The 24,080-nt window shown below is 35.5% G+C and overlaps 1 protein-coding gene and 1 pseudogene across 1 annotated transcript in view; both read left to right on the top strand.

Annotated features, from left to right (window-relative positions):
* uox (urate oxidase) overlaps window positions 1–24,080 on the top strand; it is a 321,443-nt gene that overhangs the window by 82,356 nt on the left and 215,007 nt on the right. The window lies entirely within an intron of this gene.
* The window catches only part of LOC128022623 (tubulin polyglutamylase TTLL7-like), a 79,637-nt pseudogene that overhangs the window by 51,770 nt on the left and 3,787 nt on the right, over window positions 1–24,080 (top strand).

The following is a 24,080-nucleotide window of genomic DNA, read 5'->3' as shown; positions in this document are numbered from 1 at the left end:
GTTCGTTAATTTTTACATAAATATGTGTTAAGCTGAATGATGATGGAACATGATTTCACCCATATTTAGCCTTTTTATTTTCACAAACGTTATCTGAAACATTAAAATAGACACTTGACTTGCATTTAATATGCTTTCTATGTATATAAAATTACTTTTGTAAAATAGTATTAAATGTGGACATCAAAATTAGACAACTTGTCTTTGGTCCACATACAAGGCCAAAGTAAGCTAATGACAACATTATAGAAAATATGCAATTAAATTAACATTTATTTGCAGGCTTGAATTATTATTTTTTCCTCAGTTATGACTGCTGATATGAGAGCCCTGGACTAGAAGAACCGAACATCAGTATTTTTATATATTTCTGTCTGAGATTGCTTGCTGCGGGACATTACACAACTTCAGGTTGCTACTTTAATGACTTCAAAAGAAGTTTTGTAAAGAAGCCAAATGCATCAGCAGCAGCCAAATGCTTGTTACATACAAATTCAGACACTAGTATGTGCCAAATGAAGACCTGCCATTAAGACTTGATTAACCTGACCTCATTACACAATCATCTTGACTAACCCTACGTATTTACCATAGAGGCTGGTTTTATCATAGAGAAATTGCAACATTTAGCATGTGATTTGCTGTGATTTTTCACTCGGAAAAAAATAACAAATAATAAATGCAGTCACTTTGTAATTGCTCCTTAATATGGAGTCTACACGTCAGAGCCTCAGAGGAGGAATACAAAACAAATGCCTCTTCCTAAATAGGTCATTTTATGCTTATGCATGTAACTGCTGTTCTATTCAACTCTAAATAAAAACACCCCAAAAGATGCTGAAACATGAAAAAATAAAAATAAAAAATGGTTTGAGGTTTGTGGGTCAGACACAGATTTCAGCATGTCATATGCCGGAGACTAAGCCCACTTACTCTTACTAGATTACTTCTCCCACACAAGTTTGTCCATCATGCTTGTAGCTCTTAATGGATTTGGGGTGGTTTATCGTCTGATCTGAACATTTACATTTACTTGTGCATTTTGATTACGTTGAAGCCAGAATCCGAAAGAGCTGTTTTAAATGTCACACGCCAAGTGACTTTTAGTTTATTGGGCTGAAATGTGGAAATATGGGAGGTAAAATTAGTTACTCACTCTACCTTCACTGTTTATTTAGATTGAGGTGCCACTATTATTTTGGTCAGTGGTTTTCAAATGTTGGGTCAGACTCTTCTTAAAAAAAAAATTATAAAGGAAAAATTAAAAATGCAACTAACCTTAAAATTGTGTTAAGTTATGATAGTAACATAAATAGTCTTATTACACAATTTTCTGGAATACTTGATGCTGATTGGTCAAATGCTGCCTTCTGCAGTCAAATATTCACAATTTATTTATTTGTTAAGTAGTCACTATAATAACCAGGATCATTTTTGCATTCTGACAGTCACTACTTAAAAAAACAAACAAACATACAAAAAAACACTTCAGGATGGTACAATTTCATCTTGACTCTACATTTCAACTTTTAAAAGGAAGTCAAAACATTTTTCATGTTTTGTCGATGATGTCAGTAGCTGTCCAATCCAATTACAGTATTTTTGCACATATACATTTATCACTGGTTAAACATCTAAAACTAATACAATATTAATCCCATTGTTTGTGTTAAAATGGTTAAACTAATTTAATAGTTTTCAAGAATGGACATTACATGGACATGTACATAAAAAAATTTAATCCGAAAAGTAAGACAGATTACAATTTGAATAAATGCTAGTTGTTCAGATTTGTCCTTAAGAACACAGTACAGTCTTAACAGTATTAATCAGTACTAATCGCTGTATAATGTGCCATCTTATGTGTAATTCATGGTACTATGGAAGCACTTTACAACAAGGTTTATTTAATAAACATTAGGTAACTACAGTTAACATAAACTAACTATGGAAAATACTTCTAAAGTATTGATTAATATTAGTTAATCTTAATGTTAATTTCAACATTTAGTATATTGTTATCAATCAAAAGTTACATCTGGTCATATTATTAATGGACCTGAGCTAATATGAAGTAACAAGTTTGGGGATCAAATCTCACTATTAAAGGGGTCATATGACGTTGCTAAAAATAACATTATTTGGTGTAATGAAATGTGTTTATGCGGTTTAAGGTTCAAAAAGACATTATTTTCCATATACATTATTGTTTCTCCTCTATGCCCCATCTTTCTGAAACGCACTGACTTTTACAAAGTTCATCGTTCTGAAAAGCGAGGTGTGCTCTGATTGGCCAGCGTTCCATTGCATTGTGATTGGCCGAATACCTCAAGTGTGTGAAGGAAATTTTATGCCCCTTGTCATACTGTGATGCGTGTCCCAGTCAGAATACGACGTGATGAGGCAAAAATAATAAAACCCATTACAAACATGTCATTTGTTGCATCCAGTGGTGACACAATTGTAATGATTTATACCCTCTTTTTATGTGTTGTGTTGCGTATTGCACCGTGTAAACATAAAACCATGTTTGCATTTGTGATCGGAGAAACGACAAACAACAAGCGCTTGTCACAGTTGGTAAACCGTGATCTCGGGGTTTTTACTATGTGGGTGAAGTTTCTTTGTTTTGCGTCATCAGCAGCAGCTTTCACTCATTACCTCTCCCTATATATTGCCCCTTGTGTTTGTTTTTCTTCGTTGGATTGTCTTGTCTCCCCGGAACCCCATCCACTCATCTCATCTCATCTCATCTCATCTCATCTCATCTCATCTCATCTCTGGATACGACACTTACCTTCCCCGCAGTTCCTGTGTCACCCTCTCCTGCTGCTAACTCACCATTGCACTCCGGATCCTCTGAACACCTGCATCTTCCCGTACTGTGTATTCCCCGTCAAGTATCACTTGTTTCCCTGTCCTCATGTGCTTTGTCTGTCTACCTCATTAAAAATCACTAACTCGCACTTGCTTCCATGCCAGTCCTTTGAACAGTCGTAACAGAACGCTCTGACCTTCATGGAAGCAGTGAGCACCACTTCTCTCTCCGAGTTCATCCACCACAGCGTCACCCGTATGGATCAGCAGCAGGAGAGTATTGTCAACACCGGACGCGCGGTCCAAGCGCTGGTGACACAGGTGTCCCAGCAGATCCATCAGTTGACCTCTCCCACTGCGCCACCCGCACCGCCTGCACCGCCCGCCCCCCAGGACATCTCCCATGACCACTTCCGGCCTGAACCTCGCCTTCCGGCACCGGAGAGCTATTCCGGTGAGCCTGACTTTTGCATAACTTACCTTAACAAGTGTTCCATGCACTTTGAATTACAACCCCGCACCTTTTCGACAGAAGAGTCCAAGGTCGCGTTTGCTCTCCAGGGCCACGTTATGGCGGACGGCGGTGTGGGAGAACCACCATCCGTGTTGCACATCGTTCCACGCCCTCTCCGAGGGTCTTCGATCAGGCCGTGGCCGGCAAGGACCTTCACGGCTCGCTTCCCTGCAGTTCCTGTGTCACCCTCACCTTCGCACTCCTGATCCTCTGAACACCTGCATCTTCCCGGACTGTGTATTCCCCGCCAAGTATCACCTGTTTCCCTGTCTTCATTCGCTTTGTCTGTCTACCTCATTAAAAATCACTAACTTGCACTAGCTTCCTGCCAGTCCTTTGAACAGTCGTAACAGCGCTACTCTACAATGCTCCAAACTTTTGAATCATCAGTGGCAAAGTCTTTAAATATGAAGAGTTTGGTTCCAAAATGCAAATATTGCATTTCCAAAAAAACATATTTGCCAAAAAAATATATTGAGTTTCCGCCAAAATCAGTATTGTATCTGGTCGGTACTGAAAAGTAAATGTTTAATTTTATGCAAAATGCGATATTCGCAGAGTTAGCAGAATTTTGATATCTCCGCTCAACCAATCACAGTGCACCATTCCACGCACTGTAAACGGTAACAACCAATGACAGTGCACCATTCACGCACTCTAGACAGTAATGGCGGCACTCAGAATATATGTGTATGCATGCTATTCGCATGCTACTCATGCTAGAAACAAGCTAGCAACATGCTAATCATGCTGCCAACATGTTAGCAAGATGCTAATCATGCTAGAAACATGTTAGTGACAAATGCTAACAACATGCTAATTATGCTAGAAAAATGCTAGCATCATGTTAATCATGCTAAAAAACATGTTAGCAACATGATAATCATGTTATCAACATACTAATATATCTTTCTAACTAATTTATCTATCTATTTTTCTTTCTCTTAAACTAATCTATCTATCATTCTCTCTTTCAAAGTAATCTATCTATCATTCTTTATTTTGAACAAATCTATCTACCATTCTTTAAAACTAATATATCTTTCAACTAATCTTTAAACTACTTTAAACTTCGAAATACTTTAAACTACTATAAACTTCTTCAAACTTTCTGGTCAGGCTTTCTCAAGCGAACTTAAAGTTTGTCTCAACAAACTTTTTTTTCTAGTTAATACACTGTAAGTTAGTTTAGCTATATGGGGTAGTGTTAAAGGGATCTAATATCTGGTCATGCAGAATTAGGTGTGCTTTATAAGTACTAATGAACAGCCAATATGCTAGTAAAATGCATGCTTATAAGTTAATAGTGAGAATTGTTCCCTAAACTAAAGTGTTACTGTTTTTTTATTAACTAACATTAATGAAGATGAATAAATAGTGTAAAAAATATATTGTTCATTGCTCAAATGTAAATTGTTACCAGTAATAGTAATACATTTTAGGGCTTTGTTTGCATAATCTTGATACTGTAGCGGCCTGCCATCTGATGTTTGATGTAAAATCTGGGTCCTGAAGCACAGCCAGTTGCTGCTTTTAATTATATCCCCGACCCAATTTGGCACTGATCTGAAGATTCATCACACAGATATAGACAAAGGTTTACACGTCTCTGGCTTTTGTTTAGTCTTAACGTCTAATATAAGAACATGTTTATTAATCATTAGTATATACACAGCGTTAATGGACAAATGCATGTGCGAAAAGAAATGAGGTTTGTTTAAGTGATTAGAAAAGCAGGCAGACTAGGCCGTTAAATCAGATAATCAGATAAAACTCTCTCTCTCGCCCTCCCTTTCTCCATCTCTCCGTACAGACGTATTTACCCCCCAGATGACAAGCTGCTCTTGGAGAAATATGAGAGTCTCCTTTCAGCTGCCTTTCAGACATTCCTCGCTGGGCGAGCAGCTTCACTTCAAAAGGAAATGAATAATCCACTGAAACGAATGAAGGCATGTATCTGAGATGCAACCGAACAATCTTTTACTCTTTCCCCTTCTCCCTACTACTTATTTCTACTACTTGTTCTTTTGCATTTAAAATAAGAACTGTGGAAGTGTATTTTACTTCCTGACTCTTGTTGTGGTCATCTGTTGTTCATTAGTGTAGTTCAAGGCAACCATCAGTATCTTTCATGATCTAGGCACATGAATGATTTCTCAAATCATGTGGTTTGTTGTGGAGAGCGGTGCTATTACTAGAAGACTTTTGCTAGTAGACCTAGTTTACCTAGTAGATGGTAAATATAGCCCATTGACTGACTGTAAAGTCCATTCAGAATCTGGACCATCAGTGTTGAGAAAGCTATTTGGAACATTTTGTTTTTCAAACTACCAGCTACTCATAATTTAAGATTTTAACTGGTCAAGCTAGTTTCTTTGAAAAAGTAGTTTGCGACACTTCAAGTTGCAGAAAAAGTTGAATTTATCTTGTACAAAACAGCAAGGATCTATATAAATCCTTAATAAAACGAGTTAAATATTAAATAAAAATTTTATTTAGAATACAGTCTCACTGAGAAATATAAAGTTGCATTGACAATATATAAATACACAGCTGTAGAGTAAGCTGCCTTTCCACTCCACTTCCATCTCCAACAAACGATAAGCAGCAGACTGGGAGTTATTAATTTCCAATAGAGAATAATAAGACCATATGTGAATGTGAAAATGTAATCTTTGTTTAGAAAATGTAATCTTTGTTTGGATGCATTGAAATATTAACATATTATTACATTTTATTAAATTATACTTCTGCATCTAAACGGTACACAACCATCAGACCAGATATGAAACTAGTATTTTTCCCCTGAAGCAATATTCTTTAAATACTTTTCCTGTAAAATGCCAGTTGTTAATAATTATTTTCTACATATTAAATAATTATTTATGTGGATTAGCTCTAGAAAACCTACTGTTTTTCTTCCAGTTGTATTGGATGTCATTTGTTTTGGTGGATATATTCATGCATTATATTAAATCATTCATTCAAATAATTCATTTTACCATTGTAAATAAGAAGAGGGTGACAGTTAGTGACAGATTTGAAAGTTCCATGTGAAATGCAACAATCGTATGCAAATGTCTGAGGCAGTGGAAAGGCAATTTTAATTACGAGAAGTGTTATAATTGTAAGATATAAAGTCTGAGAAATATAAAACCTTTTTATAAATTCTAAAGTCAGTTGTGGGAAAATAAGTTGCAATTGTGAGAGAAAATGTTGCAGTTTCTTGGATTTGAGATGGATGGATTTCAGTAAGGATCTCGATGAGGGTGAGAGCATTTAACTATATTTAACCAGACTGATTTACTCTAAAAACACCATAATGTATGTAACTGACCTAAAGCTTTTCCAATTGACTAAATATGGTATTTTGTAAATGCATATTATATATTAATTTATATTGTAATATTAAATATATACAGTAATAATGCTGTACGATTGAAGAGTTCGGATGCAAAAGCCTCTAAGTGCCGTCTAAAATTTTCGGTAACACTTTATAATAACTGCACACTATTAATCATTAATTAAGCATTAGTAAACAGATAATTCATAATTTATAAAGCATTAACAGACAGTAATAAGCAGTTTATAAATACAGATATAAATGTTTTATTCTTGATTTAAAAGCATATCTATAATGTGTTTAATAATTGTATTTTCATACTTTATTCATGATCAATTTATCATTTCTCAATGAAGTATAGCATTATTTACAAACCAGTTATTTAGGAGTTGCCAGTGATTCATAAGATCACAAGCAATGTAGTAAATTCAGGTAGTTATAAAGCATTTAGTAGTGGTCAGTTAAATATTTATGTGAGCTCATCTAAAGTGAGGACTAGTTATGCCTTGTATAGCATTTATAAAGGATATTTAAAGGCTCAGTTATCTTCTAAACAAAAAACGGAAACAAACACAACAGAGTGATACAGAACATAGAAATATTAACAGCCTTTAAATCTCATTTGTAAAAGCTTTACAAGGCATAAATAGTCCTCACTTTAGATGAGCTCACAAAAATAGTTAACTAACAACTATAGTATGTTTTATAACTACCTGAATTAACCCTGAGTTACAGCAGAAATACATGTTAATAAACCATTTATTAACACTATAAGTAATTATTACTATATGTCTGAATAAAAAGATGTATGAATGCACATTTAAATAGTTTATTAATAATTTACTTACAATTTCTAAGTGATCTTATGAACCACTGACAACTGCTTAATAACTGGTGTGTAAATAATGCTATACTTAATTTAGAAATGATAAATTGATCATTAATAAAGTATGAAAAACAATTATTAAATACATTATAGATATGCTTTTAAATCAGGTATAAATCATTTATATCTGTATTTATAAACTGCTTATAAATGTCTATTAATGCTTTATAAATGATGAATTAACTGTTTCCTAATGCTTAACTAATGATTAATAGCATGCAGTTATTACCCAGCACTTTAACACATAAACTCTTCAATTGTTTATGCAGGAATTAAAATCCAGATAAAAAAAAAGGCCTTGGCAAATATGGCTACATCTTTTTAGACTAAAATATAAATATGTAATTGTTATGTAATTTATGTATTTGAAAAGCTTTATTAGCCTTAAGTACAAATCATCCCCCTCCATTTCTGAGCAGTTTCTCCTTTTCATTTATTTATTTATTTTTTAATGAAAGCCTTTGTTCTAAGATTCTCTATTCAGCTGGAGTTCATTACTGTGCCGTGCAACCTCTCTGAAACCTCTGGATGTTCATTTTACAGGGATTTTCAAGGGTGGATTTGTGTACCCATGCATATGAATGAGGCATATTGTTGGAAGGGTTCCGTCCTCATAGCACACATCGATGGAATCTGAAATCTGACTTCGAAATGTGAGATGGCATGGGTTTGAATGGCGACGGTTGTTAGGCAGGTTGTATGTTTGAGCCGGGAGCCGTCTGGTGATGTAGCAGGGGAGTGCGTGAGCCATTTTTTTCTACGGCGCTAGTGTCAGGCTTATTGGGGAAAGATTCAAGAGCCCAGAGTTTGTGCCAGCATGTGGCCTTTGACATTCCTGTCTGTCAGTTTGTTAATGTTGCTTCAGTTTCTCAGCAACCCTGAGTTTTAACATTAGTCTACGGCCTGACTACCCCTTGCAAATTTACAAAGAGTTGGGAAAATCACTCAAAATAAGTCATTAGTATTACTAATTGCTCTAGGTTTTCATAGGAATTCTTTACTAATGACTCTGTCTTAACAGTAATCACATTACGCTTTACTCTGTTCTTCTTGTTGCTGCCAAAATATCTTGTTCCAAAATCACTGGATCACAATCACTATACCCATATTTACATTACATGTGATGTTTGGAAACCTGATCTACTCCATCATGTTTGAATAAAAGGAGAGAGCAGAATAAATACTACCTAAACACTAGAAGAACTAGCAACAAGAGTAAACTGTGGTATCTGTGGATAGCACTTGTCCCTCTGTATATTCTAAAGGTTACACTCATTACAAACAAGAGGACCCTTATCATTTCAGTCTGAGCTTAACAGTTTTTGTTTTTTAGCTGTCACAATATAGTGCAAGTGGTGCAAAAATGCTGTTTTTGAAAGATAGGGCAACACAAACTATACTGGATGCAAGAGCAAGCTAACAGCTCGCAGCAAAGAACTGTTACTAATTTCTCATGTAAAGGCACATTTACATCTTAAAAGTACAGCAGCAAAAATGGCCCATTTAAAGCCAAGGGTCACAGAAATGGCGGAAAATGCTCATGAAAAACTATATAATGTCACTAAAAATGATTATACTGTTGTTAAGTGAAATTTTAGGTGGGAACAGATCTGCTGATGACTTTTTAGTTAATTGAGTCTTATAGAACATTTCTCTGTTGTTTACTTGCTTTCCACATCGGACAACAAGCACTTAATAATGGCAAGTTACAGCACTTGACTGCCACTTATTGTAACATTCGACAACAAAATGAAAACTCTTGTTGGAAATGCGTCCTCTGTCCTCAAGCTATTTCATGTCCCCACGAAAATCCCAAATCAAAGCGACAAAAGCAAATTTCATAACCATCTAACAGTAGCAAGAGTGTGAGGTGGTTTTTCTGTCCTTTTTTCTCTTCACCAACTGCCTGAACAATACTGCCTTACTCTTTATTTGGGGAAGATTGAAAGGCGACGTTGAGACAAAGAACAGATTTTAATGCACTTAAAAACTCCCTTCATTTGAGCCAGAACAACAGATCAATGCCTGGCTTATTGAGTTACAGCTGGGATAATGTTTCTGCTTGAAAAGTAGGCGACATCTGTGAAACACAGATTTTACTTATAAGTGGAATACGTAATTTAAAGACCACTGTAATTATCGATAGTTTTTTTTTGTTACACTTTAATTGGAATCAGCATTATTAATTACATGGAATCGTACTGATAATTAGTTTCACAGTGTTTAAGTTAACTGGTGGGTGTTGCTTGCCTGAACCATTGATTGTAATTCTTAAAATATAATGGAAAATAAATTGGTTGTTTGTGTGTCTGTAATACCAGGAAAGTGTAATTTTACAGTGTCACCCATACTTCAAAGTCAACAACTTATTTGAAAGAAATGACAAGAATAAATTTTACAAAGATTATGATGTTCTAGATTCAAAGTTTGGTTCAGACACTGTGACTTGTAAGGAGGAATGAGGTTGATTCATATTCCAGATGGATTCCTGAACTTGGGCTAAACACATGGCTTTGATTTATGCCAAGAAATTGTTTAGGTGTCATGCAACATGCTGTTTTGATTTAGAATGTTTCCCAGAAATTACTCAATTTGATTACTCATAGTTTAGACAAGATAATAACATGTTTAAAATATTTTGGAATTAGGAGACCTCACTAAAACTACATTATGTGTTTGTTCCTGATTTTGCAAAGAATGAGTTAAGCATTTGATAGGAAGATAGCTAAAATAATGATTGGTTGATATTATATAAATATTTTGGTTATATTCGATCTCAGGAACTGCAGTATGTGATTAATATAATATAACTTCAGAAGGTTCATTCAGAGCATCCATTATTTCAACCAAACTGTTATTGAAGTTAATTTGATTCAAAATAAAAATTTGACATTTGGTTACCATTAATTCACATGTAATCCATATGCAAATTGATAGATTTTGATTGTTAAAAGTAATCACCAATAAATATTAATATGCACTAATATATCAACACATGAGTAACAGTAATAGACAGTTAACTAGCACTTCACTTATTTTCTTTTGACATCCAGTAAAATCACCAGTGAGGTGCAAAAATATAGTAATCTAAGTGCATATCCACAAAAAAAGGTTATGTGAAAATGAAGACTATCTTCACTTTTGTTTGTGACTTGTTCTACAGGAGGAAGATATCCTAGATCTCCTGGAGCAGTGTGAAATGGATGATGAGAAACTGATGGGAAAATCCTCCAAACAGAAAGGACCTAAGGTACATATACTGCATACACATGCCAATATATACAGATATCTAGATATACTGTAGATAAAAGGAGACATTCTTATTCATATTTTCCTATCTATTTTCTCTTAATTGGAAAAATGTAAGGAGTTCTAAACCATGAACCAAACCACCCACTCACCCACCCACTCACTCACTCACTCACTCACTCACCCACTCACTCACCCACTCACTCACTCGCTCGCTCACTCACTCACTCACTCACTCACTCACTCACTCACTCACTCACTCACTCACTCACTCACTCACTCACTCACTCACTCACCCACCCACCTACTCACTCAACTCACTCACCCAACCACCCACTCACCCAACCACCCACTCACTCACTCACTCACTCACTCACCCACCTACTCACTCACTCACTCACTCACCCACTCACCCACTCACTCACTCACTCACTCACTCACTCACTCATCCACTCACCCACTCACTCACTCACTCACTCACTCACTCACTCACTCACTCACTCACTCACTCACTCACTCACTCACTCATCCACTCACCCACTCACTCACTCACTCACTCAACCCACCCACCCACCCACTTACTTACTCACTCACTCACTCACTCAACCCACCCACCCACTTACTTACTCACTCACTATTAACTAGTTGCTTATTAGCATGCATATTAATAGGATATTGGCTGTTTATTAGTAGTTATAAAGCACATATTAATGCTTTATCGTGCAACTATATTTTAAATCCCTAAATCCTACCCCATACCTAAACTTAACAACTGCATAACTAACTAAAAGTAAGCAGCGAATTAAAAGTTTATTGACTGAAAACTCTGAGTTAATAGTGAATGTCTGTTCCCTATTCTGAAGTTTTACCAAAAACAGATATGAAGCCAAAATTTATATATAAAAAAATATATATACATAATATCTTGTAAGAGGAAATTAATTTTGTATTCCATCATGCTTTATGATCTAATCAAATCAAAACTATATGATGATGCTGTGCTACTGAGTTTATGTCATTGATCATAAAAAAGAGGTATGGTATATATTATACTTCAAAGTAATTGCAAATATTTAAGTAGTTTAAGAATGTTGGGAGACTAATTCAATGACATTATTCACAGTGATTCATGGGAGTTGGTGGTCATCACTGAGCTCTTTTGCCCTGCACTGTCCTCTGATTGGTGAACCCATGCTGACTTGTGGCTTCACAAATGAGAATCAAACAAAGGCAAAACGCAGTAACAACAACAATAATTGAGTATTTTAACAGAGATAATATATATATATATATATATGGTCATACTCCACCAATTCTAGGTCTGGTTTGAAAGTTTTCCTTACAAGTTCTGTGACCATGTCGAAAATTAATGAGTTTTTGCTAGCGCAACCTATTGGAAATCACATATTTTATGCAAAATATAATTCCCCTTTCTATTTTTGAGGTGAATTATAATCCAGGCATGAGATTCCATGATGAGTTTTCATGGGATTCCCTCATATAAATGTTACAGACAGTTACAGATATTGTACGGCATGAAATGATATTAATTGGTTTACTTTTCATCTGATGGATTGGAACAGTACAGGGTCATCTAGAATAATCTGATTAGACAGAAATTAAGCAATTGAAATAGTCAAAAGTAAGGCAGGATCTGTATTCTTTTAAAACTCCAAAGATTATGTCCAAAGTGTTAATTTAGACAAACCTTTGAGCCAAATTGCAGTTAAAAAGGTGAAATTAGTGCATTCAGAAGGCTAATAGTCAGTACTTCCCAAGTGTCAGACAGATATTCGATTCATTGTTCAATACTTTTTGAAGGGCATAATAGATTAGTTCCCTGGCATGCAATATATGTGTTTCAGACCAAATGAACATGTTTCTGCAGTGGCATTAATCAAGACTGGGTGCATCACTGCCGCCCTTACATTCTGCCGTCAGTGCAAGCGTTAATTGGACTCGGGGTGAAAGCTCCAGAACTGACATTTTTCAAGGATGTTCTCTCATCATCTCTCCCTGCGGGTGTGTTTATATGACTGTTTGACTGTAGGTCCTGTCATCCATGCCTGAGAGCAGCCCAACACCCCGAGGGAACAGGGACCCTGAAGACTCTTCGCCCAGTTGCAGCGACAGCAGCTCTGATGGAGAAGATGAGAGCAGCAGCATCACGCAAGAGAAACTCAATCACCACGAGCGCTCCAGTGAGTTCTTTCCTTGGGTCTTAAAAAAAAGAGGTCTGGCAACAACAGTTAGCCCCTTTTTTTTCCACAGAAAATGTTTCAGTGCCCAATCTGGAACCCTAACAGAGAAACCATAGGTCAGGATTTTTATTTATTTATTTATTTATTTATTTATTTATTTATTTATTTATTATTATTTTTTTTTTTTATGTTTTTGGACACAAGTCTCTTGTGCTGACCATACTTGATTACAATTTCTGTTTTGAATTAAAAAAAAAAAAAACAGTTTTGTATTATAAAATATATTAAAAAATTTAATTAATTCCTGTGATGGCAAAGCTAAATTTTATTTACATTTATTTAATTTATTCTTGCTTAATACAAGCAAAGTATTTATTTATTTAGGAAATATCCTACTGATCTTATGACTTTGTACCTTTTTTAAGCAATAAGACATTCAGTTAAAAAAGGCACAAATGGTTCTTAGTTTTGAAAGCATATAACAATATTTAGCATCCTCCCAAAATAAATAAATAAATAAAAATAAAATAAATATATTTTATCATGAAACTGATGCTGTCACATTCATTGCAATCAGTTTATAGATGAGTGCAAATAACATTATTATTATCTATTATTTGAACACACTTCACAGTTGCATCAAACTTTTGTTTTGAGTCAGTTTTGCTTGACTGAGCTGTTGTTTTAAGAACTTTACTTAGCATAGACATGATCTCATACTGGACCTCTGACGTTATCTGTTCCTACTTTAAGAGCAGAAGGTTGCAGGGGTCTGTTCAGTGGAAAAGCTATTTATCACCTGTGGGCTGGGACTATTAGGGTAGACTGGGAGGTTCTGGGACACCCTGCTGCTGAACCGCTTTTATAGGTTCTATCTGTCCCTCGATGGTTTCCAGATGACTGCAAGAGCTCCTTACGGCTTAAACTTTTAAGTAGGCTTTTGTCTAGCCAGACACATTCAATCTTTAGCCCCATTTGCCAAGCCTGGGGTAAATTACAGATGTAAATCTACTATAATGCATTTGTTTACCTAATTAATACATGAAACAGAGAAAATCCATCTTTTTTAATTAGGGTCAGTATTCGCTGGCCCGGTGCAGTGGCTCTTAATTTGACTGGCTGACGGCGGCAGGTGATGTTGTGAGAGGTCCCTCGGCTCTCATGCGATGCAGCTTTAATGAGCTTTTCTGATGCTTCAGTCCACTGTTTTACAGGGAGGCTGGATGCTCGTTTCGGGGAAAGCACAGGTTGGGGAGAAGTTCAGAGGAGCACTTCTGGTGTACCTTGAAAACTGTGCAAACAAGCCTCGAAAAATGTTTGTTTTAATGTTATATTTTCTTTTTAGAAGCACAGTGTTCCTTGGAGTCCAGCAGCTCAAACATACCACACATAGTCTTTATATATGTACCTTATACTGTAGTTTGGAAGCTGCTCTTACTATTACTCCATCTGATGTTTTAGCAGTGTGGATCTGACAAGGGATTTTTCACAAATATATATATAAAAAATAAAATACAAATTGTTAGATCATGGTCCAGTCAAGTTTAGTTGCTAAACGTTAAAAAAATTGTATGTCCACTTTTGGACAAAAATGCCATTTTGCAACCCTGTTACAAGAATGTGAGGAAAGATTCCAGCACTGCTTGTGATGAGATTTTTTATTTTCACAATACCAACACTTTTCAGCCTATGGACCTTCCTCACGGTATTAAACAGCCATCCTACACAAACATTTAAAAGGCACATCTTCTTGTGAGTGGTAAAGTTGCTCCAGATCCTATCTCATAGTTGCAGCCCTGTCACATAAGTTAAAGAAATGTCTAAAAACTGTTTAAAACTAAAATGTGTGTAATTTAATTTAAATTAAATGTTATTCATTTATTCATCAATAATAGGATGATAACACCGAATGTTCGAGTGTGAATTCGTTCAATTGTACAATTATGACGGTTGTGTAAAAATGTAAATAAATAAATAAATCACTGAAGCTGTTGAGTTTCACAGTCTTATGCAATATTTGTATTAATGAAAAAAAAAAAAAAATCATGTTTCAGGGCAGGTTTGTGAACAAAATTTGGGATACAGCTAAATATAATGATTCTGGCAATTAACATGATTTAATAATTAACAATGCTTCTCCAAAATGATTTTAATAGTTAGTTAAACAGCTTAAATCATAATTTTGTTCTTAATTATTGGAAACAGGCAAGAAGGTGTCAAACTGGGGTAGGACAGGCCAAATGTTATGCTATGATAATTTTATGTTTATATTTCAATAATGGAGCTCCAGTATGTACCCTATATTTGGAAAATGCCATAGATTGTGCAGTATATTGATTATCCTTGTCTGACACAGTTGAAGCCATGACTTTTCCATTAGAAACTGAAAGAAGGACAAAGCAGCAAGCTGACAGGTTTATTTGGTGTGTGAGGGGACGCTGGTGATTGGGTTGCTGCCTGAGGGGGCATTGGGCCATTCTGGGGTGACATTGCTTGCCCCCATTGCCCCATACTACCCTGAGGCCATCTGTGATAGTCTGATCTAAGCTGCTATAATGCCACATTTGGCAACTTCTACCTTCAAGATTCACTGTTGAAGCATTGATGCCGTTGGCTAGCTCACAAACTGGAGGTCATTCAAAATCATAGAATCATCTGTATGTGTGTTTCAATTTACTGTCCGCCCTGGGTTGGAAACCAGCCACTCAGGCCTACAGGATGATCACATGGTGAAGTGATTAATTAAAGCCTTTTTTGTTGGTTATTAGATTTCAAAGAGGGTGTGTGAGTGTGTTTTAAAATGAAGTCAAATGCTTTGGTTCTTTGTTTCAGTTCGTGTTCATTGGAAACCTGCCCCTAAACCAATACGAGGTCCTTCCTCCTCGCCCCAGTCTTTCTGGGCTCATCCACCTCTCTATGTCCTGTCCACGCCCCATATCCTCTCTGACTGTGCAGTCACTTACCAATGAGACCAGGCGGCCAAAAACAGCCATTCGCATGCCCAATGCATTCACTGCAACAGCTGAAACTGCAGCCACCATGATGCAGATGACTTCGATTTGCCCCAACACAGCATGTCGCTCCCATTCGCTCAGTCGAAACAGTTCTACAAACAGAGTTCTATACAGCCACAGTCTAGGTGCCATTCACCCTAATACGGCAAGTACTGAATTTCTGTCAATCACATGCAGGGAATATTCACAGATTAGCTTACTACTCATTCTATTATTTGTACTGCAATTCCATATGCATTGATTACCCGGTCAAAATATTACATTTGTCTGAATTTGCAGTTTACAGCCAGTGTATGTGTAACACACTACTGTATGTGTAATTAAGTGTCCCGCAAAGCAATAACCTAACCTTTCATTTCCAGTTTAATGAATGAACAGGAAGTTCCAACTCCAGCTTAATTTACACCCCAAGAAATCAGAAAATAGGGAAATATAATGCAACTTTTTCATAATAAAAATTAGATTGAAAGTTTATAGATTTTTGCACTGTGAAATTTTATTAATGACACATTTCTAATTCAAAGTGAAAAAGATAAAATGATAAATATTATATTACTGTTGGCTACTATATCATGACAGTGCTCCTTGCCATTAATATATGCTCATTTAAAAAAAGAAAATAAAAATTCAGAAATAAGATTTTTAATCAGAATCACAACTGAGAATACAATTGCTTTACAATTACCAATTGATTTTCTCATTTTGATTTTGGGGGAAAATGTATTTATTATTTTTATTTTTTTTTACTCATCAATTTATCTTTCACACGGTCATATGTTTTTAGCATGTCAATATATGATTGGACTGAGCAACGTAAAGATATATATATATTTTTTACATACAATTTAGTGAATAAAGCAAAACGCTTCATAGTTTTTTTTAATGGGAAATAAGTGTAAATGAGTAATTTTGGACACTGCTATATACACTACTGTCTATGTGCAGCATAGAGTAAGCATCACCAAAACACATGGCCTTGCACTTTGTGTGCATTTCGCATCTTCTAATGCTTTTATGTTGATTGAATGTTTGAATTGGCAAAGCTTTAAAAACACATGCAAATGATAAACTTTAGTGAGGACACAGCATTGCCCCGATCGGGCCAGTTACGATCCAAATCCGTCTACTGTCTCAATTTGGTTGGCCATCGGGCAGTCATTATTGTCGAGCCCTGATAACACTTTCATCCTGATTTCAGAATTACATCCTGAACATAGACATACATATCTACACAGACACATCTATCTTTTTCTTTACCCTAGATGTCCTCTAGAGAAACTAAACAGATGTTCACAAAGATGGCTGATATAGAGATCTGGCAACACACCACCTGTAAAAATTACAAACATCATTTTTAATTTCCCGACGCTGTCCTGAGTCATTCTAATCCATCAAATAACAGATATTCAACACACGCACAAACACATAATCAGTCACACTGTGTTTTCATACTCTGATAGTTTCTTCTCATTCTCCTACTCTTATAAAAACTTTGTTCCCTCATTCTCTCCGGGCACACCTTCGAGAGGCAAATCAGTCATATTGTAGAAAAAAATTGGGAGTGTGAAGCTAAATTGGGCCTGTATTTACGGGCACATTCATCTCGTGAATACCAGCACTCCCCCTTGTTCAAACTCTCATTAAGGAATATTAATCAGGAAAAACAGCATGCACACTTATGCTCTGCTTAATAAGACTTTAGATTGTGTTTAGCAAGACGGACTACTAAAGCAAAATACTTTTTTTTTACTTTTCAGAGTAATTGTATATAGGCTGTATGATCATCAAGTTAATAAGGCTTCATTTTCTAATAATGGAACCTGTTTAATTAGGATTTGTGCTCTTTCTTTAAAACTCTTCTAATACTCGGATTTTGTACTGTTTGTAGGACTCTGATAAGACTCCATAGGCACATTCAGCCTTTAGAACGTTTTTGCTCAGTATATGAAGGCTCAAATTTGATAAATCTCAGGAAAATGTACAATAATTGTCTTAATAATATTACTGTTTTTCACATTTTAGAATAATAGTAAAAACATTCAAAACTATTATTGTAAATATAAAATATTGGAAGGTACAAGTTCTAGTTTATATTCTACATCGCACACTAGTAAGTTGCAGCAGTTGTTACCTTACCGTTGGTGCTGTATCTGATCTAACCCTCAAATTTAGTTTTGTTGGTGTAAACTAATGTGTTTAGGTTGATTCATTAGTTTTAAATACTATTTTTGACATGAATAGAATCAATCAGATATCATCACGAACATTTTGACATTTTAAAACTATTGCTCAGTTTATGAAACCTTACTCCTGAAACATAAAAATCACTGTTGTTTCTTCTCACAATGAGCAGTCAGGCGCCATATGAATGCACTGGTGCGATGGGCGAAACAAACCTGATGACTGCAGAGAAAAGAAGTCCCAATCAGTGATTCATCTTTACTGTGTTGGTTCCTTTCATGTGCGGGTGTAGGGGAGACCCCGGTGAATAAAGAGCAGGAGCCCGCGCTGATGCAGCAGATGCTGGCTGTGCTCGGGGAGATGAGGATTTGTTACCCTGGGAAGAGTGAGGAGGAGGCCGAGGCCGTATTGGACAAGGTAAGATTCACAGCTGAGAGAAAGTGCTCGGTCAGGGCAGGCACATCGGCTGCTCTGTTCCCCTCATTCCCTGAACTCATTTGAGGATGTCTGAGCCATTCGCAGCGTCTCTAGTTGTATGTAGAGTCATTAGTTGTCCACCTGTATGCTTAATGAAATCCATTAGCTATCTACGCAGAAACACAGCTGGCCAGCAGCACCTGTTTAAGACACTTTCGAGCATTTATTTACACCATCACTTTCACGCTGAAAGATCTGGCATACATCTGCACATTAACCATTATGGAACACAACATTTAGCAGGAGAAACACTATTGAACTGATGCCGGTCTATTACCAGAGCTGTGAAATTGTAATTGCCACCTTTCATGAATACGGTACACTTTGGTGATTATTTAATTTTAAACCATTAGAGGCACACTATTAGGTGTGTTAGGTAAATTCTTATCTAACATAAAATTAACCTAGCGTGAAAAGTTGCTAGTTTTAAACACACTGAATGCCTGAAAACACCTCGGCACTTGTTAAGGTAAAAGAGTAGCAAAACTTGAGAGCTTTTAGATTTGAATTTTGAGAACTTGTACAATAAATACGTTAAATAAGTTAAAATTGTAACTCTCATGTAAAAAGCTGTATTCATTTTTTTTTTTTTTATATAGATAGTAATCAAAAATCCTGTGGCTTAAATTCGATGTTACAAATGTATTAAATTACATTTACATGAACAAAAATTATACACAGATTTATATTGTATATTTACTTTTGCACTTTGTTTTAGTCTCGCAACCACTGGTCAGCACTTACAACCTCTTACAGTACAATCTTAACGCCTTCATTTTTTTACTATTAAACACATAAGTTGTGCACTTATAAGAACCCGGGATGGGGCTGAGGTACAAATAAAGCCTTTTTTTTAAGCGCTGTCTGAAATATTTAAACACATAAGTATCAATCATTTGTAAAACGCTGGGAAATTTTAAAATTAATATCATTGACCATTTTCAGAGTTTCAGGGTTCTCAGAAGCAGAACATGGTGTGTAAATTTCTCTAGTGATGAATGAAAACTACAGTAAATGTAATTTGCATGACCCTTTGCTCTATTAGCAAAAGAACATGTCAAGCATAGCTTTTCCTTGACTTTACAAAATAGGAAAAAATAGAGAGAGATTGATTGAGGAGATGTTAAATTTGCCGTCACTCCCTCAGCTGTTGTATTAGAATTACAGTTTTATGTTATTTAATGCAAAGATACAGTTATACATGTACTGTACTTTTTTTTAGATAGATAGATAGATAGATAGATAGATAGATAGATAGATAGATAGATAGATAGATAGATAGATAGATAGATAGATAGATAGATAGATAGATAGATAGATAGATAGATAGAGATGCATATTACCTTAATACAACCATTGTCATTTGCCCCTTTAGATTCTGAACAACTGGAAATACCATAAACCAAAAGTGGCATCTTACTGGCTGGAGAAGTTAGATGCAACCAAACAAAGGAAGTTAAGTGGACTAAATATGCATGAAGTTGTACAAGGTGAAAACTAAACACTCCATTACTTTTTGATAAGTTGGAGATTTTCAGCTGAGTCTCAGGTGACCAAACTGGATGGTGGATGAAATAAAGGAATGAAGAAAAAAAAGAATGGAGGTTTGGAATTTGGATCTGCCTTAACAGAACACATGATGCAACACATTGAAACAGTTCAAAGGCACATAATATCAGTACTATTACAGTAGTGAACGACAGGTGGTTACAGCAGGTTACAGGTGTTTTGATTTGACGCTGTAGGGTGGACGTTGTAGGGTGGGCATGGCAGACTGATATAATGAGGGATTGTCTCGTTCCACAAGCTGATAATCAGCCAAAGTTTGAGGGATCAATCAGAATAGAGTTAACGTGTCTCATATGAGGCCATTAAATCAGACATATTGTTGAAAGTCACATCACAGATGTCGACGAGCAGAATAACTGAGGGAGCTGAAGGGGGAAGAGGAAGATTTGCGGAAACTTGCTGAGAGTCATGCCATTACTCTTCTTCTGAATACCCCTCCAGTATCTCTGGGAAGTCTGATTCATTTTAGCAAATTGGTTCATTAGGACAGTTAATTCCAAGGAATGATTCATTGATTCATTTCAAAGAAGTGAAATACAGTAAAATAAAAGTAAACTATGTTACTGTATTTATAACTATATGTTTAATTCCATTATATATACAGAACATTATTGGGATCCATAGTTTTGCTGTATTTAATATACATTTCTGGTATTTATGTTTATTCTGTCTCTTCTATGTGAAGTACTGTACAATTTAGAAGTTTTCGAATTTGAAGTTTCCCCCAACATTGTGTAGTCTGCCAATTTGTGCCCTCTTTTAGAGAACTTTATTTATCTGATTATTTCAGGTTTTGGATATTGTTCGTACCAACATCCGCTCAGTGCTGCAGAGGATTTGGAGTGAACCGGATGTGGAGAGTTTACGTCTTTATCGCCATTTCAACCGCGTTTTTAACCGGCTGCTGGTCAGGGGCTCTAGAACTGCCTCTCCTGCTCTGGGTAAGATACATTTATTCTGCCTTAAAAGTGAACATGAAATAACATTTAAGTTTATTTACCTTTACTTTATTCATTTACATTCTTGGTACATCCTAAAAAAAAAAAAAATTTTTTTAGCAAAACAGTGCTAATATTCAGAAGAACAGCACTCTTGCTTATGTGATATTGCCTAATTTGTATGTGTCAGAAATATATATGATCATTATAGTGGCAAAGCCAATTAAAATATTGCAAAAGCAGTAAAGTGCAACTTAGCAAGAGCTTCCCCAGCTCTATGAAGAATAATAAGGGACAAATATTCCTAGTTTGTCTAGTTTATGTCATGTCTAGTTTTAAATGTCCTTCATTTATTAATTATTTCACTTGTAAATGTCACTTAAAATGATTTGGGAAGAGTATTGGCATTTAGACCCTGGCCATGAAAAAAATGGTCTATGTTCAGTTTTTATTGACTTCGTCATAAGTCTTGATATAGACTTTTACTTCCTCAGAAGTTGCACATAGTAGCATATACACTTGTTTTATAATACACATAGAGCTTTACATGCTGCAATTTTATCAGCTCTGAGCGCAAACTACAGGGACACCTTCTTATTGACCGCCTTTCTCCCTCTAGTCAATTGTGAATTATTCTCAGTGGCTTTGTGTGGCCCAATCACTCTTGTAATTGCCACAGAGTGAAGGATGTTATATAGACAGGTTTAGACCATTTGGAGTTGATGGGAGCGAACACAGCTCCAGGGGATTAAAGGCAGTGCCAGCGACCCATGCTGCTTCTGTTTGATCAGGGACTGACGTGTGAAGGTGTCCCGTGAGCCGTTAGCACGGGAAGGAGATAGCAGTGGGAGATCACTGTAGAGTCTCCCTGTCTGTAATGTACAATTTAGAACCCTAGAAGTTACATTTCATCATCTCTACAATGAAACCTAATTTCCTCTGCCAAGACTTTAAATAGAAAAGACTTTGTATCCTTTCTTTCTTCAACAAAAGCGAGAAGTACGAGTATGACCCTTACTGCGTCTATAATGGTATGATAGTATAAATCTAATTGGTTACTTTTTCTGAATTTTATCTTATTTTCCAGTGAAAATGTCAAAATCTTTCACTAAAAAAAATTATACAGTTAACCAAAAATACTTTAACCTTAGCCAAATGTTATATTTATGATTTGGTTCAAATCTTTCATTTTGATTTCATATTAATCATTTTCATTTTGAAAATTTTATTTTATTTTTTTCTAACATGCCCCCACATTAAATCAAAAATTTAATTTTGATTTAATGTGGTGGCATGTTAGAATGAGCTGTTTTAGGTAGGAGTTGTTGATTCTTAACTTTTATAAAGAATATCTCTTTGGATTTGAGACTTTAGTCTTTACAACTTTACTTTATGCACCAATAGCTTGTAACACTCCAAAGAGAAAGGAAAAATTAAAATCACATCATATGACCCGCTCCAATTTAAAGTTTTAATTTAAGTTTTGAATCTTCAAAAGATAACTATGTATGTCATTCTGTTACTATGATATAATAGTATGCATATAAAATAATCTGTAGGATTTATGTATGTATTTTCCTCCAGTAGGTCATTATGGGAGAGTGTTTTCAATAAGAGCAGTGAGGTGGTGACCACGCAGGAGCTGAGGTGCTGCCAACGTGTCGTCCGGTTGTGTAGAGACTGTCTGCTTGTAGTCTACAAGTTTGTGGCTGACTCCCGTGGTTCGCTCAGTGGACTTAGTCCAGCCTTGGATGACACAAGGTATAGTTACTTCATCAATGTCCATGACAACACTGCTAAAATAACTCACATCACTATTAATACATGTAACAATTCAGAATGGCATTTAATGTGAAAGTTCAATAACGAAAGAAAATTGGTTCATTGTGTCACGCAACCTCATTTAAAGCAGGGGATAACTCTGGGACTGAACTCTACTGATACTGCATTCATGTCACGTTGAATTTACGGCAATAATGATATGACATCACAGAGATTCTTGTCTGAACTGTCTACATGCTAAGACACAGTTGCATAGACACAGTTGTTTCTATTTCTCTGGCACGTTCAATGCAGAGTCCTAAAAATGTGATTAGCTGAATCAAGTTTGTTAGCTCTTTACACCTCAAAGGTGGAACAGAAGCTGCAACTGAAATGATTTTTATATATTAAGAGGTATTTATAACACTATACAAATACATTTACTCAAGAATTACAAATCACTAGATCTTAAAATAGTCACATTTACCATTGCTATATATTATAATATTAAAAACTATTTATTTGTACTCTTATTTTAAGTATAAACGTCACCTAAAAACATTTATAATACATTCTATGAAAAAAAATCTCATTATCCATTTAATATTAAAGCAAATAAATACAATTTTGTGCTAAAAATGTCTCTTTTTTAATGCACAAAAAGAAAAGAAAAAAGAAACAAACTTTTGAAAAACTAAAACTATTTTTTTTTTTTTTCAGTAATTTCAGTAGAAATCCACATCATTTGGAGTTTCATGTGAGGATAAAAAAGATCCTCACACAGATTTCTTTCATGAACCCCTTGGTCTTATAAATTCAGTGTGACCAACAGAGAGCTTCTTGGTTTGAAAGTGACTTTGACTGTTTGAGAGCTGCTTCACACTTCACAACATTGTTGACAATGGATAAGGACTTTTAAATAACACCAGCATTTCTCTCTAAAGACCTTACCTTTATTGTGCAGAGCACTTTTATTTTTATTTGATAGAATATGTTGTATTAGTAGAGCTGATCGGCTCAATGTGATTCACCACAATTTTGACGAACTAATGCAGACAATGTATGAATTTGACCTGAGTTTACAGGGTTTAACTGCATTGTGATGTCATGTCAATAACATTGGAATATAA

This window comes from Carassius gibelio, chromosome A11 (genome assembly GCF_023724105.1).
Source record: "Carassius gibelio isolate Cgi1373 ecotype wild population from Czech Republic chromosome A11, carGib1.2-hapl.c, whole genome shotgun sequence".
Classification (NCBI taxonomy): domain Eukaryota; kingdom Metazoa; phylum Chordata; class Actinopteri; order Cypriniformes; family Cyprinidae; genus Carassius; species Carassius gibelio.
Note: the sequence above shows the minus strand (reverse complement) of the source record. Positions and strands in the feature narration are given on the sequence as shown.